At 38.4% G+C, this 17,146-nt stretch overlaps 1 protein-coding gene across 1 annotated transcript in view; it reads left to right on the top strand.

Annotated features, from left to right (window-relative positions):
* SHQ1 (SHQ1, H/ACA ribonucleoprotein assembly factor) overlaps positions 1–17,146 on the top strand; it is a 56,367-nt gene that overhangs the window by 31,249 nt on the left and 7,972 nt on the right. The gene's annotated exons all lie outside the window — the stretch shown is intronic.

The following is a 17,146-nucleotide window of genomic DNA, read 5'->3' as shown; positions in this document are numbered from 1 at the left end:
AAATGTGAACTTTCATTAATGATGGTTTTGAGGGGAAAAACCAGCTTCTGTGGAATTTTCATTCCATTGTGATCTTTCTTAGGAACAAAAATGTTTATATAGCACTTATGTAACATTGGGAAAAAGGTTGGAAACAACTCCTGGTTCAGGATTGAATTTGTAACTTCCAGTAGAATTGACCACTTTCAATTCTGGTCAGAGCACATGCAAACCATTTACATCTATATGAAACAGTTGATTTATGGACTGTACCAATTGATTATTAACACCAGAATAAGTGTCACAAATCTCTGTGTGCTGTGTACTCTTGCCCCTGTAGTTGCTTGCCAGCTCACTCTCCCTGGCAATATGCCTTGGCTTCCACTTCACTTGATAGGAAACAGTGACTCTGCCACTTCAGGCAAAGTCCCTACACATCACCACTTCTGTGTCTCACCTGTGTTCTTTCAATGGAGTCAGCATGGAGTCCAGAGTCTTGGGAACTTTGCAACCAGACTGGTTATAAGTATCAGCATGCTTTCATGGTTTAAAAACAAAAGTATTGGTAGGAAAACAGTGAGAAATGGATTAAATGAACAAAGAAAGCTGCGTGTTCAAATCTTACTAAGCTTTATATTGTTCTTGTCAGATTTATTCTATTTTTCATGCAGCTTTTTTTTTTCTCCCTCACTTTTAATGTCTTCACAGCCTTCTCTGAAGGCCTACAAAAGTATGTGTATGAGTTGCAAGTAATACTTCTCTGAAAAGGGAGGCCTTACTAACACAAACAAAAACACGCCATTGTCATATTTGTTAATATAGCAACATATAGACTTGTAAAACAATGGTTAAAAATAGTCTTTGCATTCCAGTTCACAATTTAACAAGAGACTGTGGGAGAAAAAATAACTTCTTAAGTGCACAAGACACAAGAAGCAGTGAGGGGATACAGTGGGAGCTCGGTAATAATCATGATCAGAAAGAACAATATGAAAGAGAATTGAGCCAGCCTGCACAGGCTGTATATTTAGGTGTTACCTTACCAGTACTTCTGAGTTAAAGAATTAAAGGCCTTCCATTCATAGCTGCTTATTACATGCTGTAGATGTTGTTGATTCTTGTTCTTCTCTGTATGCTTTCAATGACTATGTTACTACAGGAAAAGAATGCACAAAATATTCTAAAGCAACTACAGGTGTTTCCAAACATTTTGATTCATCAATCCTGATTAGTTACAGGAACAGCCAGTTCATTTTACACTGTCATTTTTCAGGAGGCCTTTTTTTGCCAAACCTTAAATACAAGTATGGGGAAATTCCAGGTTGAAGTTGAGTTGAAAAAGTGTGGTAAATGAAGGAGAAAGTTATTTCGTGCATCTTTCACAAAGAAATGAGTCATGACAGTAATATCACTGCTGCCCATATCAATGAATATAATGTCTAGCAAGTCAGTCATAAAAACCAAGACTTTCTTTAAATACTGCAGAAGAAAATGTATGGTAGACATAAGTGACTGATACATTAACACATTTGCTCCCAGACGCATACATTATGTACCAGTTAAGCAGAACTGACAGCTTCTGGAAAGAGGGCAATTAAGCTATCTTATTGTCATAATGACATGGCACAATAGTTGTCTGTCATTAGGAGAACAAGAGAAAGAGGAACTGCAGAAACCATTCCTATTTTTAGGGTCTGAATCAGGAAAGCATTTAAGCGTATGCTTAAGTCATTCCTGTTCAGTTTAGCAGTGAAGCATGTGCTTGAAGTTAAGCATGTGCGAAGTAAACAGGAACACTTTCTTTTTCCCTTATGTTGAAGGGAACAACAAAGTTCACTTGTCATTCAGAAAATACCTTAACAGACATAGGAAAAAAAAAAAATAGAAAAAAGGGTTCTCTTTATAGAACCCTTAAGAACAAGGGTTCCCAGCTCTCCGAGGTGAGTAAGGCATCTGGAGATGGGGGTGGTACATCTTCCATTCCAGGGGAAGAAGGTTATGACATCCCTCTGGTAATTGCCTTTGTGGTGGAAGAATTTTGAGAGGGGAAGGTACTTATAGGTATTTTTGTGGTGGTCTTTCAATGAGGTTATTTGTGTGTCTGATCACTCTGGATACTTTCTCTGTTTTGTTTCTTAGCTATTCTTTGCTCCGTGCAAGCTTCATTAACTTTCTTTGTCTCCATTTTTCTCATGTCTTTTCATAGCTGTAGTCCCAGGGTGCTCTCAAAATCTGTGGAGGGTTTTTCTTTTCTTCCTCTCTTTCCTTGGTATGTAACCAAGTCCTAGTGGAGGTTGGGACCTCTATGTTTAAACAGTTATACTGCAGGTTCTTTTTAGTGAAGAATCTGGGCACTCTAAAAACAGCTGGAAGCAAGCTTTTTAGCTCACCTGTACTGGCAGAGAAAAGTCTGGCAGCTGTAGGTTTAGAAAAAAAGTTTGGCGCAGGCAAAAATGTAATGGGTGTATCAAGTGGTAGTAAGCATACAGTCCTACTCCAGGTTAAGCCTCCAGGAGAGGAACACCACTGGTGGTAGCTTTTAAATATTCAATGTGGAAACAAAACCTTTATAGCCAACACTGTGTCAATAGCTGATTACAAATTTGGTTTGAGATCATAGTTTGGCTGTGGCTAAATTAGATGAATAAGTGAATGTGTCACTAGGCTGGCAAAAGATGATTTATTTTAAGCACAGTGTATCTGGAATTGGAAGCTATTAAACTGCTGAATAAAACCCATGCAGGTGGCTAATAGTCAGTTGGATATGGTGAGTACAATCTAGTTCTTTAATTCTAAAGATTTTTTTCAGATAAATTATTTCATTCGGGTACCTGTTAGAAAAGTAGATTCTTAGAAGTCTCAGACAATGCAAGATATTAGCAAGTGTAGCTAAAGTTTTGTCTTCCTGGTTGCAATCTTAAGGCTAGTTTTACCTGCTTTGTAGGTTTCTTGTATCTGTCTTTGAGCTGCTTGTGAAGTTACTATTAATAATTTGATCTATTTATATAAAGTGGCATGTAAAATCCTTTTAACTGTTTGCTGGGTTTTGAAGAATGGGAGCGTGTTGCTCAGCAAAACTGATCAGAAAAGAAGGAAAAGTAAATGTTAACCTGGGTAACAAAAGCTAGACAAAGACCTATGGAGGCAGCTTGTAGTAAATCTCGGCAGGTGGTGTCAACATTTATGTTGAAAAGCCAGATGCAGCCAGATGGAAAATTGCATCTTTAACCCCTGAGGTCATAATGACATGTCATCACTTCATTTGATCCCCCTGCTAAGTGAGCTTATCATCCACCCTGCTGTCACTTCTGTTATTACTTTCATTTCCATAATAAAATTAAATTTAATTTGTCTGGTTTGCATGTTTTTTTTTTCTTTAGGTCAGAGCTTTTACAAACCACTATGATACATATGGCAGCCACTCCAAGGTGAACTTTTAACTGAATTTGTATTACAAGTCTGAGCTTTTCTCTATCTTTCATGCCTTACTCTGAGCAGAAGGAGATGAGGGAGAGGAGAAGGAGCTTTGGGGAAACCACTGGTTGTCTTGTAGCTGCAATACGGGCTGCTAAGACCAGGGGAATCTAGGCGTGGGTTTGTTGCAAGAGAACTTTTTCCCTTCTGCTGGAGAGGAGTTATGTGTCTGTGACCCCACAGGAGTTGTGTCCTTTATAGAAGTCAGAGTAGTTTACCCACTGACTCTTGCTGTGCTGAGGTTCCTTTGTGTAGCCTGATGTCTTTCTCCAGTGCTTTGTATTCCCCTTTGTGCCAGTCTCTATTCACATTGCTTTTTGTTGTCCGCTGTTGTACATATGTGCCTTCTGGTAGCTCAGCCGCGTGATGCCTGCTGGCCACAACATGAGTGGCTAGGTGGAAGGCTGAGCAACTTCCTATGAGTCCTTGTCCAGGCAGGCAGTTAAGTGCCTACTGTTCTGCATCCCTATGTAAGAAAACAATTGAGCCCATGCTGATTTAAAATATTTTTACGTAACATTTAAATACATGTTTAGTTTTAAACATGTACCACTTTAGTATCAGTAAATGTATATTTTCTGTGTTCCTGAATTGGAGGTGAAGCTGTTAGTGTTCCTGGCAGTTTTCCAGGGGTTAGTACACTTACTTATGCACAGTTGTATAGCTGTATACTTCTCAAAGTTTTATGGGTATGAGGAATGCAGGAGAGTAAGGTGTTTGATCCCATGTAATTTGTATTCTACTTTTCATTATCACTATTTTTCTACTTTTTAACTTACTATCTCAAATTTTATTCATTATCTGTTCTATTGCAAAAAATTATAAAATCATTATTTGTGTTGTGTATTTGTAGTAGCTTCAACTCGTGCAGTAAAGGAGATCTGTATGTTAAGAGAGATGAGCTGTGTCCTGTGGAACTATATCTGCAACTTGATTTGTTATACTGGTATATAGGCTGCTTTAAAGTATGCGTGCTCTGTAGTCGCACCTTCGCGTATAAGTCTATGTGCTCCACAACCTAAGACAAATGTAATCGTGCTAATTTTGGTGACTGTAGGTGTAACATGCCAGTTCAAGCATGGACTATTTGCTTTGGAGTAAAAACCAGGATTCCTGGTGCCATTTATGCAGTCTCTGTAGAAGCTGCTATCTTTATTGGAACTAACTAAATTAAAGCTAACTCAGATATTCCTAAGCATGTTATATTTGCTTCTCCTGATTTGCAGGTGAGACGTACCCTAAAAGATAGGCTAGCTTCATAGGTCTGTTTTCCTTTTAATCTTTTTGTTATAATGGAAACCTAGTCCTTGTTACAACATAATTACCTAGTCTGAAGCCAGCAGGGAGTTGCTGCTTTATGTGTAGGGTGTGAAGTTCTCTAAATAAATGTAGGATTAATTACATTCACAGCATGTCATTGAGGTGATGAGATTGACTGTGATTGTTCAGCCCCCCCTTTTCTTTTCCCTAGGTTTTCTGAATTACTGTTTTAATCAATAATGTGGGCCTGAAGTGTTAAGGCCTGATGCTGCAAAGGCATTAAGGAGCCCAAGTCTTTCAGGGGAAGAAAAAAAAATTCTGTGATTTAGGATTTTTACTGCCTGTGTTACATCAGATCTTAAAATATACAAGGAAGTAAGGAAATGAACCTTCAGCTTCATAGTTTCAGTCCGTTGCATTGGTTAAAGTTTGGTAGAGGGAAGATTTCTTTACGTTCATTCTGACCTCTTTCTTGGCTTTAACTGACTTTAAATATTTATTTTACAAGTGAGCATCTCTTTATATTTGCAAAAAAGAACGGGTTTGAATGTATAAGGCAGCTTACTAGCATTTTTTCAAAACACACATTTGATAATCAGAGTAGCACTGATAGTTTGACTGCTGTTGTGCCCATTTAAACACACTGTACCACACTGAATCTTCAACAGCCTCTCTTCAGTTCATGTAAGTAATTGCACAGCTGTATAGGTCTGTTATTAATTTACAGTAAGTTCTCTCCTCTATAAAGCATCTTATTTATTTTCCTTGTATCTTGTTACACATACCAGCTCCGCATATCCTATGCTGTGCTTGCTTGTAGGGAAAAAAACATTTGAGTACAGATCATGTATGACAGCCTTCCTGAAAGAATTACCTTAAGCTTTTGCTAGATTTGGGAAAATATTTTGTAATGCATAACATCTTTAAGCTTGTGTAGTCAAATATTATGATCTTTAGATGACTGTAAATAGAATTTTAACAAATATTCCAATTGTATGTTAAAATTATATGTGAAACTGATTGTCTATCTGCAAATTGAGGAAATTTGACCCGGTTATTATTTGCTAAGATCTGGAAAACTTTGAAAAGTGTTTCAAAGTATGTAGAAACTATTTTGATTGTGCCATTTTTGCAGCTGTTTCTTCTTGGTGTTTTTGTTTTCTTCAGTGGTTTAGGGTTTTGTAAAGCTTAAAATACTTGAATAGAGGAAAACCAGGCTTTTAAAAATCTTTTGGTCTTTGCTTTTTTGCTGCTTGCAGGGTTGATATTCACAAAGTCCTGTTCTCTCTTTGTGGCATTGCCATGTTCCTGGGAATGACTCAACTGTAACATATGAAACTCAGGACTGTACTGCTAAATGAGGGGTGAATAGAGTAACTCTTGTTGACTGTGACCTCTACTATGAAAGTATTAAGTTCAGACAGGAGGATTCAGGAACAAAACTATCCTAAAACGTTTTCAAGTGGTGTACTACTAACATGTTAGTTTACTAAATTTTTAATCTGTAATGGGGGAGGAGGGAATATATTAACAGATAAAAACTAGTCAGTGCTTTAAAGCACTCTCAAATGTTAGAGGAATATGCTAATTTTCAGCTGTTAACCTCTTGGATTCAGCAGCCATGATTCAGAAGAACAAAGGCATAAGCAGTAATATATTCTGGATGAAAATCCTGCTTCTTGGCTCTGTGGGTTTAAACTGATTTGTACAGCATGTTTAAAGCACTTCATACAGTTAAGACCTTGGGAAGCATACACCTCATAGTATTGTATTTTATGTGCATTACAGTGTCATGGTCAACTGTACTCTGGCTGTAGTTTAGGTTTTACTTTACCTTAATTGCTGCCCATGTTAACCTTAGCTTAGTGAAGGCTGCGGTAATTTCAGGTTTGATAAAAACTCCAGTATTCAAAGTAGGTGGTGCAGAGAAAAGCCAAATGGCTTTCACGTTGCTGCTTTGAAAGCGGCCTTGCTATTAGCATATGCTTTTAGCATATGTTCTGGTGTAGCCAGTTATGTTATTTATCAGATAGTGTAACAACCCCATTGCCACCATCGCAAAATCCTTTCTTTTGATCTATCTTGTAGTTAGAGGATTATGTTTTTCACTATCCTTCTTTAATGGTATTGTCATTGTGGATACACGGAAGCCACTTAACTCCCTGCCCCCCACCTCCCTGCAAAACAAAACAACCTGGATTTTGGAGATTTTTAATTTGAAGGCTATTCTTTCCTTTGCTGTTTTGGCTTAAGAGCCATACAGGTACAAGGTGTAAACCAAAAAAATCTAGGTGCTGCTTGTGATTACACCTTTTCCATGAACGCAGTAAGAAAGCTGTGTTTTATCTGGTTACATAGGCTTCACCCTTATGGTTCTGTGATGACTTGCTATAGTAGCTCATGACTACAATCCCCAATTATTGTAATTCCTTCTTAGCAGGCTTTACAAGCTGGCATTACTACTGCTGGCAGCTAGTTCAGCACGCAGAACTACATTTGCTTACTGCCTTGAGTAATCATGCTGCATTAGGTTTGCTTTTCATTCACTTCTTTGGTGGCCTGTAGTGGGATATTAACTTTCAGATGTCCCAGCTGGTTTTCAAGCTTTTACCAGTAATGGGAGTGGCCACTTGAAATAGCCTCTTTGCAGGCTCTTGGAGGTTCATTTTACGTATATTTCAGTTTGCATACCACCAACCATAGGAGTTACTAATATGTCAGTGTTCTAGGAAAGATTGGAAAACGTGAAAAAAAAAAGGGGGGGGACGGACAGATAAGTTTTTGTTGCTTTATAAAGTTAAGATCATCCATTGTTTTCAGAGTTTTCGTCAGAGTACTGTCCAGTATCTTTAACAATCTGTAAGAAAATACAGTGTATGTCTTTTTAGATAAAAATTTCTGGTGACAATAAATGTTATTTATGTAAAGGTAGAAAACGAATTGCTCAGACTGACCCAGATTGGCAACGTGCTTATCTGAACAACGTGCATTTTAATACAATCAAGTATAAGAGGGCACATGCACAATAAAAGATTGTAAATCATAGTTACGGAAAAAAAAAAAAAAAAAAAAAAAACGGACAGATAAGTTTTTGTTGCTTTATAAAGTTAAGATCATCCATTGTTTTCAGAGTTTTCATCAGAGTACTGTCCAGTATCTTTAACAATCTGTAAGAAAATACAGTGTATGTCTTTTTAGATAAAAATTTCTGGTGACAATAAATGTTATTTATGTAAAGGTAGAAAACGAATTGCTCAGACTGACCCAGATTGGCAACATGTGCTTATCTGAACAACGTGCATTTTAATACAATCAAGTATAAGAGGGCACATGCACAATAAAAGATTGTAAATCATAGTTATGGATTGGACAATATAAGACAGTTGAGGGCAGCAGCTCCAGAAAAATAGGTTGGGTCATGCTTGAGAACAGTTTGAACCTGAGCACCTATTTATCTCTGAGGAGGTAAGAGAGTGAGTACAATGTTCAGCTGAAGAAGCAGAGTAGTGTCATTTAGGACAAGGAAGTGGCATGACCTTAGAATGCATCATTTGTGAGACTGTGCTACAACACAGACTAATTCTAGTGTCTACTCAAAAAGATGTTGAAAAATGGAGAGAATTAGGGGGAAAAAAAGGTTCCATGAATGTACATGTCTGAATGACCTATGTTATGGCGAGGGACCAAATAAACTCAGTAGTTCATTGGTAGTAGTAACTCAGTAGTAACATAAGAATGTTAAAGATTGATTTGGACTTGTCTGCAAGTATGATGGGATAGAGATTTTGGTTTTTAGCCATTGTGCAGCATAACAAAAAAGAATTACAAATAAAATCCATCTAGTTGAACAGGAAACAGGAAAAATTCAGACAGCAATAAGTTTTCACATTTTACTAGTGAAGAGTAATTATGAGTTGGCTCATTCTCCCTAGGTTGTTGGGTAATTCTGTACCGTCTTTTTTGTTTCCATCAAGATAGCACAGCTCAAAAAAAACCCCTCGTGGTTCAAACACTAGCTATGGGTCTGGTGCAGAAAGTATTTGAGATTCTGTGCAATTTATTATGCTACTAAAACAGCCTTTTATAGTCTTACAAGAGGAAAAGCTATCATTTTCCTTAGAACTTAGATAAGGGTTTACCAATTTATCAAAGAGTATGTTGACTGTTGGTGCCTGAATTTGGTAGAGAACCCAGACTTACTTATTTTCATCCCAAGTCATCTGCTCTTAATCCTTAGATCACAGTTCTTTGATTTAAAAATAGTAACTAATAATTTGCAAGCACATTATATATGTCTCCTCTTTCACTGTTTTGATGCATGTTTTTAATACAGTTTCTTTTTGTTTACTGTTGTCTTGAGCTGCCATGCCTCTCATTAAATGTTGCATCTTATTTAAGGCCTGAGCTGTCACTTCAATTGTCTGTAAAGCAGTAGGTGCACATAGAGCACTGTGTAAATAACAATACCCAAGTAATGTAATATACTGACTTAAGAGGCTTAAAGCAAAACACTGTTTGCCCTGAAGGCTGATAAATGTGACAGACAGGTGGATATAATACCAGAAATTCCCCTTTATATATGTTTTGGCAAGCCCTGTAAAACATGGATTTTTAACAAGGGATTTAATCTCTCCTCCCAGCTGCTAGCTGCAGTTTCCTTTGATGTTTTTCTTCTCCTTTCTTCTGTTGTTTTTTTCTATTTATTCCATCACTTTCCTGTAGCTCATACTCCTTCAGGCTGTGTCTGAATGCACCTTGCTGTGGGTAGAGAAGGCAAAGAATAAAGCCTCCCCCCCGCCCCCCAGGCTACTGCTTTTATTTTCCAAAGTTGTTGGGAGGCAGTTCCTATCTGCCTCCAGAAGGGTCAGCGATCTGTGTCATGTCTTTTCAGTCAGCACATCTCAGCTGACTCTTCTTCTGTTTTGGCTAGGGGAAGGATGAGCTTGTGTAGTTGTTGCCTTTCTAAGCAGGTGGAGTGTGCAGCTGTGATCAAAGTGGGAAGCCGATCTGCAGCTGATAGTCTTCCTGTTTTGTTTCCAACCTTGTCAGTAGCTAGCTTGGTCTCTTCTGCCTGCCCCCGCCCCTTGCAGTGATTGCCCCATAAATCTGAAGACAGAACAGAGGTAGAATGAGAGAGAAAAAATGTTGAATGAGATGATAATTTAGTCTGTGGCCTAATGCCCGCTCCCTGGTATTCCCTGGGGACTCCTTCCTGTAAGAACTGGGCAGTGTGGGCCAGCGAGGTGACGCTGCGTGCATGGCCTGCAAGTTTCCCTGTCGCGGTCAGGAAGCCAGATCTGCAGCCAATTCGGTGGGGTGTGGTGGTATTATTATTATTAATTATTATTATTATTCAAAAGAGGCATGATGATGCGCTAGAGCATCTGATACTAGGTGCCCTACAAACACAACAGCGTGGGAGGGGGAAGAAGATGGGAGCAGGCTGTCCCGTTTAGGCCCTTGCAAAAATCTGCTTTCCTGCCAGGAATTTGCAAGATGCTCAGATTTGGTGAGCATCTTTTTATGTTTAGATTGTGTGAGTTACGAATGGACTGTGAGTGGGAAGGCTACAGGTGGTGTTTTCCCTTGAAGTGTTACGGGTGTCAGTCAGAAGCAACGGAGCAGTGTCAGCGTTAAAACTCTAATCAACCTCACTAGGACTTTTGTTGTTTGGTGGATAAATTCCATTGTAAAGGGGTAGGATCATGTTGGAGTAATGTGTTTGTAACTGTGCCTTTAAGCCTGTCTGTTGTCGTTGTTCTTGTTATTTTTGTAATACATGTCTTTGCTAGCATTATCCTGATGCTAAAATTCACATCTTCCGCGCTGCTTTGTGTGAGTACCTTTCATTCCCATATTATAATACAAATTGTATAATTTATAGTGTTAGGAGTACTGTCTCCTAGATCACGAGCGGTGATGGTGAAGACCAAGTTCTAGGTAATGGCAGTTAAGAAATTTGAGGGAGACGAGGCTAATGTAGAACAACTGTCAGCATTTCATTTCTGTAATGCAGCCAATACTTACTATCACATTATAAAATCTGTTCCTTTCTCTGCATCTGTTTTGTGGTGAGTTATCTATTCATCTTCCATCATTTGTATTTATCATATACAACTTTGGAAGCTGTGCCGTTGTTGGATGTTTGGACTGGCTGCAATTTACTGAAGCTATTTTGGCAACACTGAGCTGCTTCTAAGCTCAGTTAAAGTATTCTTAAAACATATACATACTGTTCAGTTTCTTTTTATAGTCCAATATTAATTCTGTTTTCTCTTCTGAATATTTTCATAGTATCATCTACATAAGTAAGCTGTACTTGATTTCTTTTATAATCCATGATATGTTTGGTTTCAACTTATCAAAAGGACCAAGTAATGAAAGTAAGATGTTATATTGGAAAGCTTCATCTTTTTTTAAAATATTTATAAATGTGAAGTTCAGCTCATGCAGTATTTAGATTCATTATGAAAGAAGCACTGTAGAATTTCAGAATAAATATGGAGGGAAAGTCACTTGAAATATTCAGCCTTATTAACATAAAAGAAGTCACTTAAATTGAAACGATGGTGCTGTGTTTTATATTTGATTTATGGTTAACAAACTGTAATACTTTAAGCTATGTAGATAGCAGTTCATGTTTACAAGACTGCAAGTTGGATTGCAGTGTAAGTATATCACTCTTAGCTTCAGAATCCATGTAGTGCCCTTTGAAAGCCAGAATTTCAAGACGAAAGCATTTTATGTTCCCCATAAACCCATTGGCTTCTTCCACATCAGCCGTTGTTTTATGGTTCAGGACTGCTTTCTGTCACCTGAAGTGGTGGGTTTCTCTTTTCAAAAGTAGTCTCTTTATGCTGGATTTCTGCTCTTTTAATCCTGTCAGTTTAAAATGGTGGCATCTTGCTTACAGGGAGATGTATTTTCCAGACTTCTTTTTTAACCCTGTGCTCCCATTTTTATGGTGTGGTTTTCCTGTAGTTAAGATAAAGATTCGGTGTGCAGTGAACGCTTTTCCAGTCTCCACTTTGTCTGATGTCTACAAGGGAGGGAAGAAAAAAAAGATTCTATAAACTTCTTACAAACCCAAGCCTTGTGCCCTAATCTCTTCACCACATCTTTTGAAGCCTCCACCAGGCAAGAGGCAGCATATGCGGTAGCTGGTCTTAGCACTGATCAGCTGGTTGGTATGTGCATGCTGTGATCTCCTACCAAGCCAATACACGATAGCTGTGTTTCTGCCAGCCTTTTCTCATGAGGGTCATTATTTTGGATCTACCTCTGCTTATTTTCATGAAATATGTAGGAATTTAAAGATCTTTTTTAACCTCTAGTTGCTCTTAAATTTGATTGAAGTTGCCTGGTATTTCCAAGAGTTGTTAGAAAGGAATTAACAGTAAGTATAGACAGGGACAGTATAACTGTGTAAACCTAAGTTATTTAGGCTAAAAATCAGAATCCATCCTCTTGAGAAATGGAAAGAGTGAATTCCTACCTGCAGTTGCATAAAATATCTTGAATAGACTGAGCACATTTTATTTTAGCAGCTGGCTTTTCATGAGGAAGTGTAGAAATTAAGCAGGCTTTAGTGCTGTGTTGTGGAGATGGTGTTTCTTTCCTATGAAGACAGTGTTAATCTAGTACTAAATCATGTGAACAAATGTTGTGTTATTTCTGTGTTTACGCTCATCTGTCTTTCTTTTGCTGCAGATAATGTAGAAGATTAGTTAAAGTTTAGGTCAATTCTTACCTGAGTCCTGAAGAAAATAGTCCTGTTTCTCCTTCACTAACACACTAAATTCAGCTTTGTTCTTATATTATCTTCCGTACTCATTGATCAGAGCTAATGAGATTTTAATGGAGTTATTTATCGGTTCTACCTCTTACTGTAAAAATGTATAATAAACTAGGCACATGAAACTGTTGAATGGTGCTGTTTGTGTTTATCTCGCTGGCTGTTAATTGTACTACCTATTCTGTGATTCTTTCAGACCTCATAAGCCAGGTAGGGTTATGATGAGCTAACCAGCTAATAAAGGCTGGAAAGAGTGATTTAGTAAATGTTGCATATTCATCTTTCTGTTTAACTGATACAATAAGGAATCTTGTGGATAGAGGTGCCATTTTTGAAGAAGGGATGTGAAATAGGTTTTAGACTTTTTTGTTCATTAGGAACCTGTGGCATTATCTGTGCAGGGGGTGAGAATAAAAGAATATTATCTGTGCTCTTCTGAATGAGTGCCTTTTGTTTCCATGGAAGGGTTGCCCTTTGGTTCAAGTGCTGTGTGTATTTTCTTTTCCACTTCATGCCTCAAACTTCAGGGTAGTACTGTTATGCTTTAACTTTTAGCCATGTTTCACGGTAGAGAATGGTGGTGTTCCCAGAACTGGATGAAATAAAATCTGTGCATAGTTTCCCCAAGCTTGTGGGGAATTGGGATAAAGGGGTTTATAAGGTACTTTACAATAAAAAGTGTAAAGTTAGGTTCATTGTTATAGTCTGGAATACAGCAGTATGTGTACAGATAGGCAAAGTGATTGTCACTGTCTGTTAAAAGTTACCAAGACTATGGGCTTTCTGCTATGAATTTCTTTCAGAACTTGATTTGAAGTATTTTTGTTCACTGTTTCTAAGCCTGCTTTTTCAAAACTATTTCACTATGATTGGAGGTCATTGACTAGTGTAGAAGTTGAAGCACTCATTAGCATTCACCTTGAAAGTGAAATAAAAAATGGTGAAATATGGCATCTCATATAAAACACATGCTAAAAGGTGTAATTGAGTCTTAAGTCTCCTATCGCCAGGCAGATTTTGAGGCTCATGTTCTTTTGTAACCCATGACTTTTTAAAGAGTAGTTTTGGCAAATGGATGATGTGTTCAGTGTGATGAGTTTCTTATTATTGCAGCTAAATATCCATTTGTAAGGATTCTTTTCCTGAACTGGAGGATTTTTTTTTTGTTATCTAATCTCAGTGTTCAACCATTTATGCTTTTTTGTGCATGTTGACTTTAGATGTTTCTACATTAATGAAGTCTGTTTTTGCATTCAACGCCATCATCGTTACCGCTTCTATATTTTACCAGTTGGGGTTGATCAAACCTAGGCTCTTTTATGTCTTGAATATTTTATTAAAATCAAATTGTCTTTCAATTCTGTATCATAAGAATTAAATGATATTATTTTTTTTCTTTCTAGCTGTTTGAAATTGTATTTCAAGTGTGGAGGGGTGTTAGACTTTGTTAGTTGCTTTTCTGAAGGAAGCATGCTACTGTTGGTCTAAAGCCCTGAAGTTCAAGTTATGTTAGGCTAATTCAAGATTATGTGTCTCTCTCCCACTTCACCCCTGGGTGTCAGAATATGCTGTTCCAGTGACTTACGGCATTGCTGAACAGGGTGAGCTCATTTATCAGCTTCAAGAGACTTTCCCCAAAGACCACCAGTTTGGTTGCTCAAGCAGCTGTTCAGGACTAGATGGAAGCTGACATCTGAATTTTAGATTGAAGAACAATTTATTTTCTTCTCAAATATGTATACGAATAGTTGGATGCTTTGTCAGCTGTGTTGTTCTTGTATGAGCTTACTTTCTTATCTTTTGATATCATATTTGGCTGTAACTTGTTGAGCCTTCTGCTTTAAGGGAGCTTAAGCAGTAGACTTACTGCCATAGGGATACTCATTTTCATCAAGATCGTGACAGAGTTCCTGTGGGAAGTTAATGTTGGCGTTATCAGGGGACTGAACATTGAACAATGTCTCTTCATACCCCTTGTGTCTGGACAGATAAGGCTTGGGCTGGAAGACAGTGATGGATGGAATCCAGCAAGAACTACTCTGGGCAGGGGAAAAATAAGATGATCTGAAGGGTCTGGAGAGTCTGGCCCTCTTGCAGGTGCCCTTTGGTTAACCAGTGACAGTCCATGCAGAAACGTCAGTTATGTCCTATTGCAACCTGTCCTCAATCAGCCTTGTGGCAAGGCAGAAAATTTCATTATCCCTTATAGTTTAACTGACATTTCAGTGTCTTGCAGATAGTAAATTTTCACATCCTCAGTATCTGAACTGCTGAGGCTCTACTTTGGGATAATATCTGGTGATGTCTGAGATAATATTAACTCTAGAATTGTCTTAATACTTACGCTGCCTCTGGCTAAAAGAATAATTGTGGGAACTCGTAAGCAATGCTGCCAGGTATGTAATTTGGAACACATTTAAAGTGGTTATACTCTTGGCTGGTTGTATTGCTTGTTATCTTATCCGTTTTATCTTAGAAAGAGGGTGTCTATGAAACTTTCTCTCATAAGTCTGAGTTTTGTCAGGCCTTGTTGAGAAAGGTAGTTTAAATATAGATTGATGCTTTCTCCTTAAACTTGGTAGCCTCTCATACAGTAAATGTATAAAATTAAGGCAGCTGGGAATACCTTGTGATCCAGCAGACAAAGCCTTTTGCTTAATGCAACAGCTTTACTATTAGATAGATCCTCTGTGTCCAGAGCTCCTGTTGAGTGGAGATAAGTTAAATAATTGCCCTTTTTATATTTGTCAGCCCTGCTGACTGACACAGCCTCCTGCTAGTTTGTATTTGAATGCATCTCAAGGAATTGTAGGCCTACCAGGGGGTGGCAGCTTGGCAATGAGACAGGCCCATTTTCATATTTGGTGGAACCTGCGACACTGCAAAGGCACGTCTGCACTTGAAGTATCTACTGTTTCTTTGAGACTTGTTTATCTTGCCTGTAAGGCTTAAAGATAATTAATGTAAAGTGTTTTACATTTAAAACAGGGCTTGTCAGCCCTGTAGAGCCAAGTTAGAGCATTGCTACCATGGAGGACTGATTGCCATTGTAACACAGTGAATAGGCCCTAACCACATTCGAACGACATAATATAACAAGACTTTAGTTGGTTCCAAGATTAGTTAGGTTCCAGCTTGGTTCCAAGACCAGTTAGGTCACATTCAAACACCAGGTTGGTAACCAAAGCTGTTGTCAATGTTTCTGATGTACACGTTCCCATGCTTTGTTGCTTTTCTGTTGTGCTTGGGCAAGAATAGCTCAATCTGCCATGACAGCACTTGTGCACCGTACACTGACTTGATTGTGATTGAGCAGGGGTAGATGATAAAAAAATTCTGTTGCCTTATAGTTGTGTTTTGCCATGTCTTACACCTAGTTTACACTGTGTACTTCAGAAAAGTGGATGTTTGTCTACATCTGCAAAATGCAAAGCCAAACTTATGAGGCAGTAGAAATAATCCTTCTATTGTTTACAAAAACAAAAGCAAGCTAGAGCTTGTGCCTGTACAAGAAAAGTCCCTTTTCATTCCATAGAGAAATGTTACTGACTCCTGCTTTGAAAGGCTGTGCTGCCAATTTGACTATTTACTCCCATGCTTGCAAATACTCTGCACAGTGTTTTAGATCTGTAACTCCCATGCCATGATAGAGTATGCAGTGCCACCCATCATACAGAATAAGGAGCAGAATGCTGATTTTCATACTTTCAAGTTCTCTTTGAGTTGTTTGTTTGGATTTTTTTGTTTTGTTTTAACATAACTAAACTGCTAAAGCAAGAGAATTGGATGTAAGGCAAGCACCAGGCAGATGGAAAGGCCTGGCCCATAAAGACTTTTTCTTTAAACCTTTTCCTTTTGTAGTGCTATTTCTGATTGATGGACATAGTATACTGAAGCACAATTACTTATTTCTATTTTAACATTCAGGAAAAATTAGAGGATTTTGTGGCTGGATGTATCCCCCAAGTCCTGCATTTATTTTTTACTTTCTGTGGCTAGATTGACTTTTGTCTTTCCTTCCAGCTTATGTTAAATCTTCCTTGGAAACAATCAAATCCCTAATGTGTCTCTTCTGTGAGACCTTTGTCTAGTAGCTCCATGTTCTGGAGATAACAGCTATCTTGATTCATCAGATCCTAGTGCGCTCTTTACTCCTTGGAACAGAAGGTAGAACCAGAGCTTATAGAAGCATTAGTCTTTAACTGGAGAAGTTGTGTCCTGCTTCCCTCCCACCCCGACTGCTGCCTGTGTCTCAGCACTGCAGTCAGTCCCCATCACCATCACTTCTCTTCATGCTGCCACAGGCAGGCTTTGCTGTAAACTTGTAATGATTTCCCTTTCCTGTTGCCATAATCCCCCCCTCCCCCCCCGCCCCGTTTTATCCATCTCCCTATATTTGCTAAATCTCCTTTGATTCTTGGTTCTTTTCACCCCAGTTTTGTGCTTTTATAATCTGAGACCTGTGGAACTATTTTTTTTCTTCTAGCACATGGAGAAACTCTCCTGCTGCCTAGACAAGGATTCATAGAATCATAGAATAGTTTGGGTTGGAAGGGACCTCTAAAGGTCATCTAGTCCAACCCCCCCTGCTGTGGGCAGGGACATCTTCAACTAGATCAGGTTGCTCAGAGCCCCGTC

This window comes from Aptenodytes forsteri, unplaced genomic scaffold (genome assembly GCF_000699145.1).
Source record: "Aptenodytes forsteri isolate BGI_AS27 unplaced genomic scaffold, ASM69914v1 Scaffold262, whole genome shotgun sequence".
Classification (NCBI taxonomy): domain Eukaryota; kingdom Metazoa; phylum Chordata; class Aves; order Sphenisciformes; family Spheniscidae; genus Aptenodytes; species Aptenodytes forsteri.
The sequence above is the reverse complement of the archived record's forward strand: the minus strand, read 5'-3'. Positions and strand labels throughout refer to the sequence as shown.